This window comes from Zootoca vivipara, chromosome 5 (genome assembly GCF_963506605.1).
Source record: "Zootoca vivipara chromosome 5, rZooViv1.1, whole genome shotgun sequence".
NCBI lineage: Eukaryota > Metazoa > Chordata > Lepidosauria > Squamata > Lacertidae > Zootoca > Zootoca vivipara.
In genome coordinates this window covers 63,720,996-63,731,910 of record NC_083280.1, presented here as the reverse complement: position 1 = coordinate 63,731,910, position 10,915 = coordinate 63,720,996, and the positions used below count along the sequence as shown (strand labels likewise).

Below are 10,915 nucleotides of genomic sequence, written 5' to 3'. Positions count from 1 at the left end.
GGACACTTTCAAAACCACAAGCCCTTGAGTACATTCTGATGCGGCAGATTTTCATGGAAAGATTGCATCGTTCAGTCAGGCCATTTGACCAAAGTTGTACTGACAGGATCACATGGCAAAAACATGAAGAACTCAGAGCTGGAAAAGAAGTACCAAGCCAGCATTCATTGTTGTTTTTTTACAGCACGGCTACACCATGAGGGCTTCAGACAACTCCTGCCAGCTGCTGGCGAGGGTCTTGTGTAACAGCACTGTGGTGTTTTTCTTTTCCAAGGAAGAGTTCAGAGTGGCTGTGCAGAGGTAACACTGCCACCACATGCACAGAAAAAGAAAAGAAAAACCCCAGAGTCAGCAGAGGAGGAGATGGGCCCCCTCACTTGAAGCAGAAGTATTGCTCCACTACACAATTGAATGGGTTTCCTGTGGCTGGCAATATAAGCTAGCATCTGGTAATGCAAGCCTGCGATAGGAAGAGAGAACTTCTCTGATAGAAGGGAAAGAAAATAGAAACAGCAACCACAAGGGGAGAACAGAAACTTTCTAAACCTTCCTACACGCGCCACAATTTTTGCACTGCTGGGCACAGAAGCACATAGATCTGAGTTCGAGAGAAGTTCTCTCAGTGAGACTCTTCCTCATTCAGAATCAAAATAAGAGTGCTTGTTTTTCCAGCAGAAGCAAAGGCGGCAGCAAAAACGATTCAGAGTGAAAGCTCCTTTCTTTGCAAACGATAATAGTTAAGTATTTTGGTTTACATTGTAAAATAAAAATAAAAAATCTTTTTCTTTCTTTTGAAAGGGGGAAAAACAAGGCTGATGAATGTGTAAAACAAGAAGAAGTGAAACAGCACAGATACCTGTAGCCCTACCAACCAGTCGCCCCCCACTTTCTGGGCCTGTCTTTTGCTGCACAAACCAACAGAAATAGCCCTGTCCTGTTGAGATATAATTTGTTTTGCTACATAGCCGCATATGCAGCGAAGTGATATCGAGGCCAGAGAGGGTCCGCTCCTTTGATGAGTTAAGCACACAAAGGCCCACATTTTGATGCAATCTGATCTCATATTTAAGTCCTAGGCAAACTGCAACTGAGAGGAAGTGATAAAGAGAACTTCCTGCACAAAACAGCCTGAGATAACACTTTCCATAGGCTGGGGGGGCGGTGGGGGGACGAGAAGACAGACACAAATTGCCACATAACTAAAAGGGAACTCATTCTGCTCTTAATAAATGACCTTTTCTTTTTTCACGTGGCTGTTGCAAAAGCCAGAAAGCACTAATTACCTACAGTCAGAAAAGTAAGAGCTATTCTCTAGTCTAACATACTGCACAGCAACACTCAGAGGGAGTTGTGTGGATGTTTATTTAAAATGCATTATATATTTAATGCATTTTTACCCATCTCTGCAGCATAAAAGAGGGAGTTCCCAGAGAGATTAAAAAAAACAGTAGAGAGCAAGATAGTCCCTTGCCCGTAAGCTTACAATGTAAGAAACATGATGCAAAAGGAAAAGCAGATTGGGACGGAAGAGGAATACACACAAATTCAAGGTACTGTACCAGTTTGCCAAGGGACCATGTTCTTATAATGACTGGTTTGAATCAGTGGAAAGAATTCAGAGTGAGGAGGAATCAAATGACAACTGGTCTTTCTGCTGAGCCAATGGAGTGGGTTCTGCTGTTCCCTTTCCCAGAGCCACATTAAATTAGGTTGGCTGTTTTGGCATCGCCTGAAAAAGAGGAAATGCATCATCAAAAAAGGAGGAGGAGACAATCAACATATTTGCATAAAATTTGCATATGTTGATGCCTGTGCACAGGTGGTTTACAAGTAATTGCTACAATGTAAATAGAAATGCAATTCGTCTCACTGTAGTGGGGTGGAATGTGGCTGTTCAGGTGCTAACTGCTGGTGAGCAATTTCAAGGCCCCAAAGCTCTCTGTTCTTTGGGTTCTTTATCTTCAAATAGAGTCCTTCAAATAGAGGGTTGTCCTCTGCAAAGTAGGGCACATGGTCACCTTAGATTAGAAGATGGAAGGGCTGCCTATAGCCGATGCTGAAGGAAGAGAGGAATCAAATGGAGCTGGTCTTCCTGCAGAGCTGATAGAACCGGACATCTTGTCTCATCTCCTCCTCTGCTGCAGCCGCTTTAGTTCTGGATATGAATTTATGCTGCAGTGAAGTGTTGCATGTACAGAGTTGCAGCTCTTAATTTCAGGGTGTGCAATGAATTATTCACTTACTGTCCTTTCCTTTTCAACTAGAATTTGATACAGCTAAGTGAGGTTGTGCTCCAAGAATCATAGAAGGGACCCTGAGGATCATCTAGTTCAGGGGTGGCCAACTCCCAAGAGACTGCGATCTACTCACTGAGTTAAATACAAGCAGTGATCTACCCATTTGGGGGGGTTCAGGTTGTTGAGCTTTTTTTAGGGAGGAAAGCCCATTTTTAGGGGTTCAGATCAAAGTTGTTGAGCTTTTTTAGAGGAGTCAAAGTTGTTGAGTTTCTTTGAGGGGAGCCAGTGATCTACCAGTAGATCACGATCTACCTGTTGGACATGCCTGATCTAGTTCAACCCCTTGCAAGGCAGGAATATGCAGCTGTCCCATGTTTTGAAAATCTCAAAGACAAGGTTGGGCAACCTCCAGTAAATGGGCCAGTTTGTTTGGCCCACAAGGCCATTTCCCCCAAAATCACACCCAGCAGTCAATCAGTTGGATCCAGATTCATCAGTGCCTTCCTTATGGGGAAGCAGCCCCCTGCAGAGAGCAGGACTGAAGTTCCTGTGCGTCAGCTGATGAGCGGACAGTTGAGTCCTATTGGGTGCTGCTTTACCAGGGATGGGGAAAGATAAAGATTGCCCTGCCCCAAAGCATTGGCGATTAGAGTGTACAAAACAAGACAAAACACAAAGGTTTAATTTTAGCCTTTGCACCTCTAAGCTGACCCCCTCTAGATCTGTGACATGATGCAGTCTCGCGAAATCACAGCCTGCTTGAAAAAAAAATCTGCTGCAATTTCAACAATGTATTTATATTTTAAAATATAAATGCAAAAACTGGCTATTTTTAAATGATGTGTGCCTTATTAAGGTTCCATACACAAAAACTGAATAAGTAAACAAAGCTAATAAGTGAGGACATTTAAAACATTGTAAGATAAGTAATACGTTTTTAGAAACCTAAAAAGAAATAATCAAGTCTATAAAATCAGCATCTAAATAAAACAGATCAATACAAAGTTTAGAAGTCTGGGGAAAAAAAAAAATATTTGGCTTCACCAGGTACCAGAAAAAGATGAGGAGGGCATTTCAAAACCAGGGTGCCACCCCTGAAAAGACTCTCTTCCCATTTGTTTTCTTTATATTATTGTGGATTTTTCATCTCATTTCTTCTAAGTCACCTAGAGTGTATTTGATACAGAATGACAGGATATAAACAAAACCAACAACTTTAAAGCAATGTGTCCATTTACTGCTTCGGCTGTGAAGTAGTTTTGCTTGCAGAGAAATCATTGCTATTAGATTGATTAATAACAGATTCCAAGCTTGTTTTTTCAGGCATAGGAAATGTTGACGAGTTAATTCCCAGGTCTTCCCAGGCAATACAATGGTACTTACTTACTTGAATTAAAACTAAATGCATTGCAAAATAGTGGAGAGAGTGCAAAGGAAATGTGATTTTTAAAATAAACATGCTTCTCATCTGTTGAATGGATTCCAATGTGTAAAATATACCTAACAAACAGAACAATTTCATTACATGTAAATACCCAGAGCAGATAACCAATGATGAGAGGCTTACTGGAGCAGCCTGTTGTGAAAGGCAAACAGTATAGTACAGGATAGGAAACAAATGCATTCGTGAATACAATTGAAAGATTTGGCAGTGGAAGTAATCTTGTAATGGGTTTTTGAGCATTTTATCTTAACCATGAATGACTTTTTGCTTTCTTCAGCTGCAAAAACAACACTGGTTAGCAGACTTTCTAAGAACTCCAAGGAGAGTCCTTATCCCATGCTAGACTGTGGACAGCAAAGTGCTGTCTGCGTCAGAACTTGATGCTTAAGGGAGCAAATCTAATGTTGAGGCCCTGCTAAGAAAATATGACTATAAGAGTTGCAGAAGGAGCCTTTTCTTTTTACAGTAGAAGATAAGGGTGCTGTGGTTTTAGATGAAGGAAGTGCACAAAAGACCTCTCGTCCTCCCATCGTGCTTCTGATCATTTAGGTTGCCAGCTGTGTCACCTATAGGCCAGTGGTAAACCACATACTTTGCAATGCCCCAGGTTCTATCTGTAACATCTCCTGTTGAAGGATGTCAGGGTTGTTTTTTTTAAAAAAAGAGTCTTGTGGCACCTTGTATGGTTACAAAAGGGTTACAAAAGCTTTTCTTGTGGACTGAAGCTGCCTACACAGAACATTTCATTCTAGAATTGATTCGGACACTTGTTTTCTCTAGAGCTATCGCATATTTCTTCGTGTCCCTGAGAAACTAGTTTCCTTCTGAAAATAAAAGCTCATTGCAGTTTGTTTCTGCATCACATACCCCACAGTGTATCCATTTGAAAACAGATGTAGGTGGCAATAGGGGGTGCATCTACACTTGCCCAGTGACATCCTGGGTGGGGGCATACCAAGATTGCAATCGCCACTTCCTTCTTCCTTCACCTGGGGCTTGTGCAGGGAGGAAAAGGCAGAGATAACCAAGTCAAAGGGAGGATTCTCAAGCAGTTTCTGCTGAGGAATAAGGTGGGAGAGGTTAAGATTAAAGAGGCTGCTTAACCCGTCCCCTTGCCACCCTTTCCTGCTCAAAATCACACTGCCGCAAGATGCTTGTCATCCCAACAGAGGCAGTATGTTTCATTCTCCCATTGAAGCTCACAGCCTCTGGAAGGTGTTTTCCAATGATAAGAAAAGCCCAGAGTAGAGGCGGATACACAACACGTGGTCTGGTCCTTGAGGCCTGGCAGCTGAAAGGAGCCAATAATTTACCTTATATTTTGTATATCATATCATAATTAGTGGAGAAATGGGGAACCTGTGTATATCTAGATTTGGGGGGGGGGGCCTCCATCAACCCTGGCCGATGATCATAGATGAAAGATGTCAACATCAGGAGGGTCACAGGTCCCCTATTCCTGGTATAGTGAGATGATGTGACAATTCTGCGTACAGTGTCTGACCTGTGGTGGTTCATTCACATAATTCAAGTCATCACTTGGACTGGACATGCATGTGTGACTGTGAACAAATCTCAGGTTCTAGTTCTGTAACTGCTTTGGCGATTGTCAGTGAGCGACTGGTAGTTATTAGCAAGTGAGTGCTTATGTCGAGACTAGAGCAGCCAGACAATTCATTTATGGGTTTTACCACCTCGGTGGGAAATGGAACTTCATCCTGTCAAACCATGCGCCACAGGGAAATGTCATGCAGGGGAAGCTGAAGGTATTTGGCTATCTGCAGCTAAGGACAAGATGGTGCAGCAGACAAAACGCCATTCCACCTACCGTAGTGGACCAAACTGACAGCTGGACTTTACTTCAGCAGTGGAGATGAGAGACGGAAACTAGGTTAGGGAGCACAGGTCAGGCATCAAGACAGGTCGGCAAGAAGGAAGCTTCAGTGCAACTGGGGTGCTGGCTCAGAAGGAATGGGATGGCAGCTTAGCAGAAATGGACGGGGAAAACAGCTGCTACCCTCCAACACCTGCCACCTTACTCTGCCTAATGTTAGGGCCAGCTCAATAATAATAATAACAATGCACACATATATAATGCTTCCCGATATTTCTGAGAATGATCCCACAACAAACACAGGGGTGTCTAAAGGACGACAAGGAGGAGAAAATCCACTGTACTGATCCCTGCATACAAAGAGATACTGTAGTTACAATTGTGCATGGAAGAGCAAAGGCCTTCTTATTACTCTTTCCAAACTTTTCTGTTTCCTCCTGAAGGCCCCATAGCCTTGCATTTCACAATGGAGAAATGGCCTGAGAAATGGAATGAAACTAATAATGGAATCCACAGTTGACTCGTATATCCTTTAAAAAGCAGAACCATCATCCAGCACTCAGGCACGCACACACACACACACACACACACACACACAATTCGTGAAATTTGTTCATGGTGTCTCAGATGTAACTTCTGTTGATCTTCTCTGTTGAACCATATTGGGACGTTCTGCACATTAAGCATACAAAGTAGCACTTAGAGATCACTGAGGCAGACATCAGGTGCTTTATAAAGGAATGTCTATCATTTGTCTTGTATTATCCTTGGCTTCCCCGACTCTCTAATATCCAGCAGAGAACTTAAATAAATCTGTCACTCTTCTTGAACACTGCATTAGCTCGGTCAACAGCACACTAGCCCCTCCACAGTGCAATTGACCATCATTAATGGTTGCTCACAGACATACTAATGGGCTTACTTTACGGTTTTAAAAAAATGTTATCTCTGCCCAGGAGTTGTTTTGCAAATCCAGTGTCTGGAGTCTATTTTAACTAGCTCTTGGAGATATACAGAATGGCATTACAAACAAAAGCTTAAGGGGAAGATGTTTGTAACATTGGACGGGATCCTTTCAAGTACAATTATTTCCAGAATATTGGTGCATATATTGGCAATTTAGGAGTCATGGGTAATATCTGTCTGAGATTAAAACAATTGCAAAATCCATCAGCATTATCCATTGTTAGCAGTTCTTCATCCCAATTCAATTTTAACTCTACAGACACATAGGCTTGGTCTTGACTGAATCATTAGCCCCCTGAATCATTGAGCAAGCAATACTGAAAATTTTAAGGTGCATGCAACATCCACCTCATTTTGCTTATTAAAAAAGGTAGTAATCTCCTGCAGGTTGGGGAAACTTTGAAACTTGGTCCAGTGCTATATCCATGTTTAATAAGATGCATGCTTTGAAACCTTTAATTCTGTCCGCCAAGCTCTTGGCTTTACTGGAAGGTGCAGAGTACCATCCTGTGTATGTTGGACCCAAAGGAAAACTAGCAAGTAACTGCTCAAGCTTCTCATATTTATAGACTTGCTCTGCTTGTCAATTCTAAAAAGCCAACGTACTGTAAAACATCCTGTGTCTGTTCTGCCATAAATGTGGGACTTTCCATGTAGAAGCATCCTGGTTCGATTCCTGGCATCTCCAAAGAGAACTGGAAGAGACTCCTGCATAAAATAATGGAGAGCCGCCACCAGTCAGCATGGACAAAACTGAACCAAGCAGGCTGACTTGGTATAAGGAAGCTTCCTCTGTTCTAAACACAGGGGAAGGCAGAGACCATATGAAAGACACCCACTCCCCCACTTAGCCCAGAGCAGAAGAGGAATAGCAGAATGAGGCAGGCGGGCTTTCTCTGTGTTCTCTGTGCCTGCTGGCTTCAAGGGAATGGGACAGCAGCATATACGGTATTGGATGATATGAGCTTGGTAGAAATTAGCCATGGGGTTGATCTACTCCACAGGTCAGGGACTCCATATCCCAATGGTAAGTGCTCCCCTAGTCAATCGACCACAGGACAAGATCTACCAAAGAGCAGAAAATAAACTTGCTTGGCAAATCTATTTTGACCTTTTAAATGATAGGTTTGCCAAAATGAAGACAAGAGATAGAAACGGTACAAGTAGGTTTAAGCAGCAGGTGTTTCACAAATTACCGTTTTGCTTAATGATGTGAACGTTCTAACATTTCTGCTCTTGCTTTTTGGCAATTCTAAATAACATTTGGAATACAAAGATGATTTGTAATTTCCTGAGACTGAAAGGTATTCTTTTTGTAAAGCAGGATATATTTATTAATAGCCATGAATTAATTAATAGCTGTGAACGCTAATTCACTAGGTAAGCAAACCATTTGCCTATCTAGTGCATTGATAACGCATGGTTTGTGAATGAATTTTTCACTATTCAATACCTACAAGTTAAGCCGGTATTCCATGTGCTACATTGCCTACTGACACCATTTGGGGAGGGGGTGCAAGAGGAAGGCCCTCAAGATTATGTTCTGCCCCAGGTTACCTCTCTGTGGTCCTGTGTGTTATTCTGTGAGCTCCACAAAGGTTATCTTGCCACTGTCATAGGGGCTTCCTATCATCTACAATCTAGTGGCAAACAAAGTAGATTTGAGAACCTGGGCAGGAGGGGGAAAAACCTCAGTCAGACAGAAATGAGAGTAGCAGGATTGGTCAGCACGTAGCCTTCAGAGTGAACAAACACTGCAATGTTGAAAACAACTCCCATTGCCAAGTTGTTCCTAATACTGATACTTCTCCAGTACACATTTTCCTACTCCATGCTCTCTTAAGGGCAACTATAGCCACGACTTACTTACTTACTTACTTACTTACTTACTTACTTACTTACTTACTCGCTTCCTCCATCCATCCACTTATTCAATATCTTTACAGTACTTTTCCATCCCATCAATGGGTGAAATAAACAGCAGCCAACAACAAAAGTTTTAAACTGCATAGTTTAAAAGAAAAGAAATAGACAAATGCAGCAGCTAAAACAGTTTGCAAAAAAGGGGGAGGATAAATCAGGGGGCAGCAACCTAAGCCTATGGGCCACAAGCGGCCCATGGGGGTTGTTTAACCGGTCCATGGACCCCCGCCGCCTGCTCGGTTGGCTCCCGAGCACGGAGAAGAGTGGGGACCACCTTCCACAATGCTGGCCAGCTTCCCATTGGCTGCAGGAAGCTTCTGCAGCCAATGGGAAGCTGTGCGTGCCTCCTCTGCGCCGGAAATAGCATTTGCGCACTCTGGCCCACCGCAGTGTCTGCGGGACCATGAACTGGCCCAAGCCACAAAATTTTGCCAACCCCTGGGATAATTCTTCTATAATTAGTCACCCCATACACTACGGATTGGGAACCTGTGACCTGCCAGGTGCTATTGTTGTGCAAAGCCCATCATTCTGGACCATTGGCCATGATGGCTGGGGTTGACGGGAGCTGGAATCCAATAACATCTAAATATTGTCAACTTTTTGGGAGACACTGCAATGCGCGCACATACCCCGCCTCCAAGAATGCATCACAACCTAATCTATTGGCTACAACAGATTTTCACAAGAAAAGGTGGAGGGAGAGGACCCTATGACAGACAGGAAAGGCCTTTGTGGGCCCTAGGCACCCAGGAGTGCCACACTGGCAACTCCTGATCTAGAGGGCCACAGATTCATCCCATCCCTTCACTATACAATATTTGGGAGTGGGGGTTGACAGCATCTAGTTGACTCTAATGTTGACTCCATTTGGATGGCAGGCATCAAGGGCCAAACTACATGTTGTATGCAGTTGTGTGTAATTTTTTTCTCTTCCAGGAAGGAAAGAGCATCATCTGGAAAGTCACAATTCCCCATCACGGGCATAGGATAAAGAAAATAAAAGTTTTTACGATACTGGGTATCTCAACACTATTGGATGTCCTGCATCAGGGAGTATTAATGGTTATTATATGTATATTTGTTTGTTATATTTCTACACCACTCAGCAACTAAGTCCTCCAAGTGGTTTACTGTATAAGCCTTAAAAAAGCAGTATAAATCAATTACATACAATACAAATCAGCTCCCCAAAGCAAGCTAAAAGTCAGTATAAGCACAAGCACCCACCAAACACTACAAAAATATATGGACCTGCTGTAAGTTAAAAGGCCTAGGAGAATAAATGCCCATAACCCAGCAGAAGAACTTCTCTGGGGAGGACATTCTAGAAACTTGTCACCACCACCACAAAGGCCCTGTCCCTTGGGACCAACTACCTTACTTGGTTAGGCGAGGGAACTTGGAGAAAGGCTTATGATGAAGATCTCAAGGTCCAGCAGGTACATACGACAGAAGGCAGTCTTTCAGATAACCTCTGTCCTGACTACTATTTAGGACTTTACAGGATACAACCAGCACTTTGCTTTAAGCTTAATAACTGTTCCCAGGCTATCTCTGCCTAGATCAGCCCATTGCTGGTAGGTCAGCTGAGGTGGATAAAATGTCTTCTATGTGGACATCAAAAATATTCTTATACACAACTGCAGCCGCAAGAATATTAATAGCCACGTATTGGAAAAGACAAGGTATACAAAAAATTGATGAGTGGTAGGAAAAATTATTTGGATATGTAGATTTAGCAAAATTAACCAATTCAATTAGAGGCAGCAGTAAACAAAATTGTGAATAAAATTGGGGGAAATTCGGAAATTATATGAAGCAACAATGTCCCACATTAAAATCCTGGATTCATTTCTAGAGACCAGTACTGCAGGCAAAGATTATAAAACAAAAGGAAACACAGGCGAAACATTGGGTAAGGGAAGCAGTAATTTATCAAAAGCTTAAAGAGACCAAGATCAAGGAAAGAGGAAGTACATGGAAAAAGAGGAAAATTTATCTGTTACATATGTTTAAGAGAAATATTAAGTGTATGCTTTTTATTTGGATGTTATAGAGGAAAAGACTAGACAGGAAGGTTTAGTCGTATTATGTATTAGATATCAATTACTTTTCAGATGTAAATTTGGGATTATGATATCTGTATAAACTTTTATATTTTGAGTTGATTTGTTTCAATTTGTTTTGTTATGATTTGATATGTTTTAATTAAAATCTCTAATAAAGTTTTTTTAAAAAAAAATTAAAGTCTTCTATGTGATACGAAGGCTACCTGAGCCGCAAGCGGCCATGCTGGATTTAAAACCACCCCTAACAACTTTAGCCTCCTAAAGTCCAAACCCCATCCAAGACAATCTAAACACCACTCAGCATGGGTATCTGCAAGGGTGTTCCCTCAACCCTAAAGGTGTTTATTTTAATGGACATAGGTACACACACATCTGGCTAGTCAAGAAGAGGTTTAGAAGGACCACTCCTATTGCAAGTGGCTGCCAGACTTGGACTCTC

General features: G+C 42.2%; 1 long non-coding RNA gene across 1 annotated transcript; it reads right to left on the bottom strand.

Annotated features, from left to right (window-relative positions):
- Window positions 1-1,233: 1,233 nt before the first annotated feature.
- On the bottom strand, window positions 1,234-5,748 carry LOC118096384 (uncharacterized). Its single transcript, XR_004693906.2, has 3 exons — window positions 5,510-5,748; window positions 4,549-4,676; window positions 1,234-1,729 (listed from the first exon to the last, which is right to left on the bottom strand). It is a non-coding gene; the product is annotated as an uncharacterized LOC118096384 (long non-coding RNA).
- Between the last annotated feature and the right edge of the window lie 5,167 nt (window positions 5,749-10,915).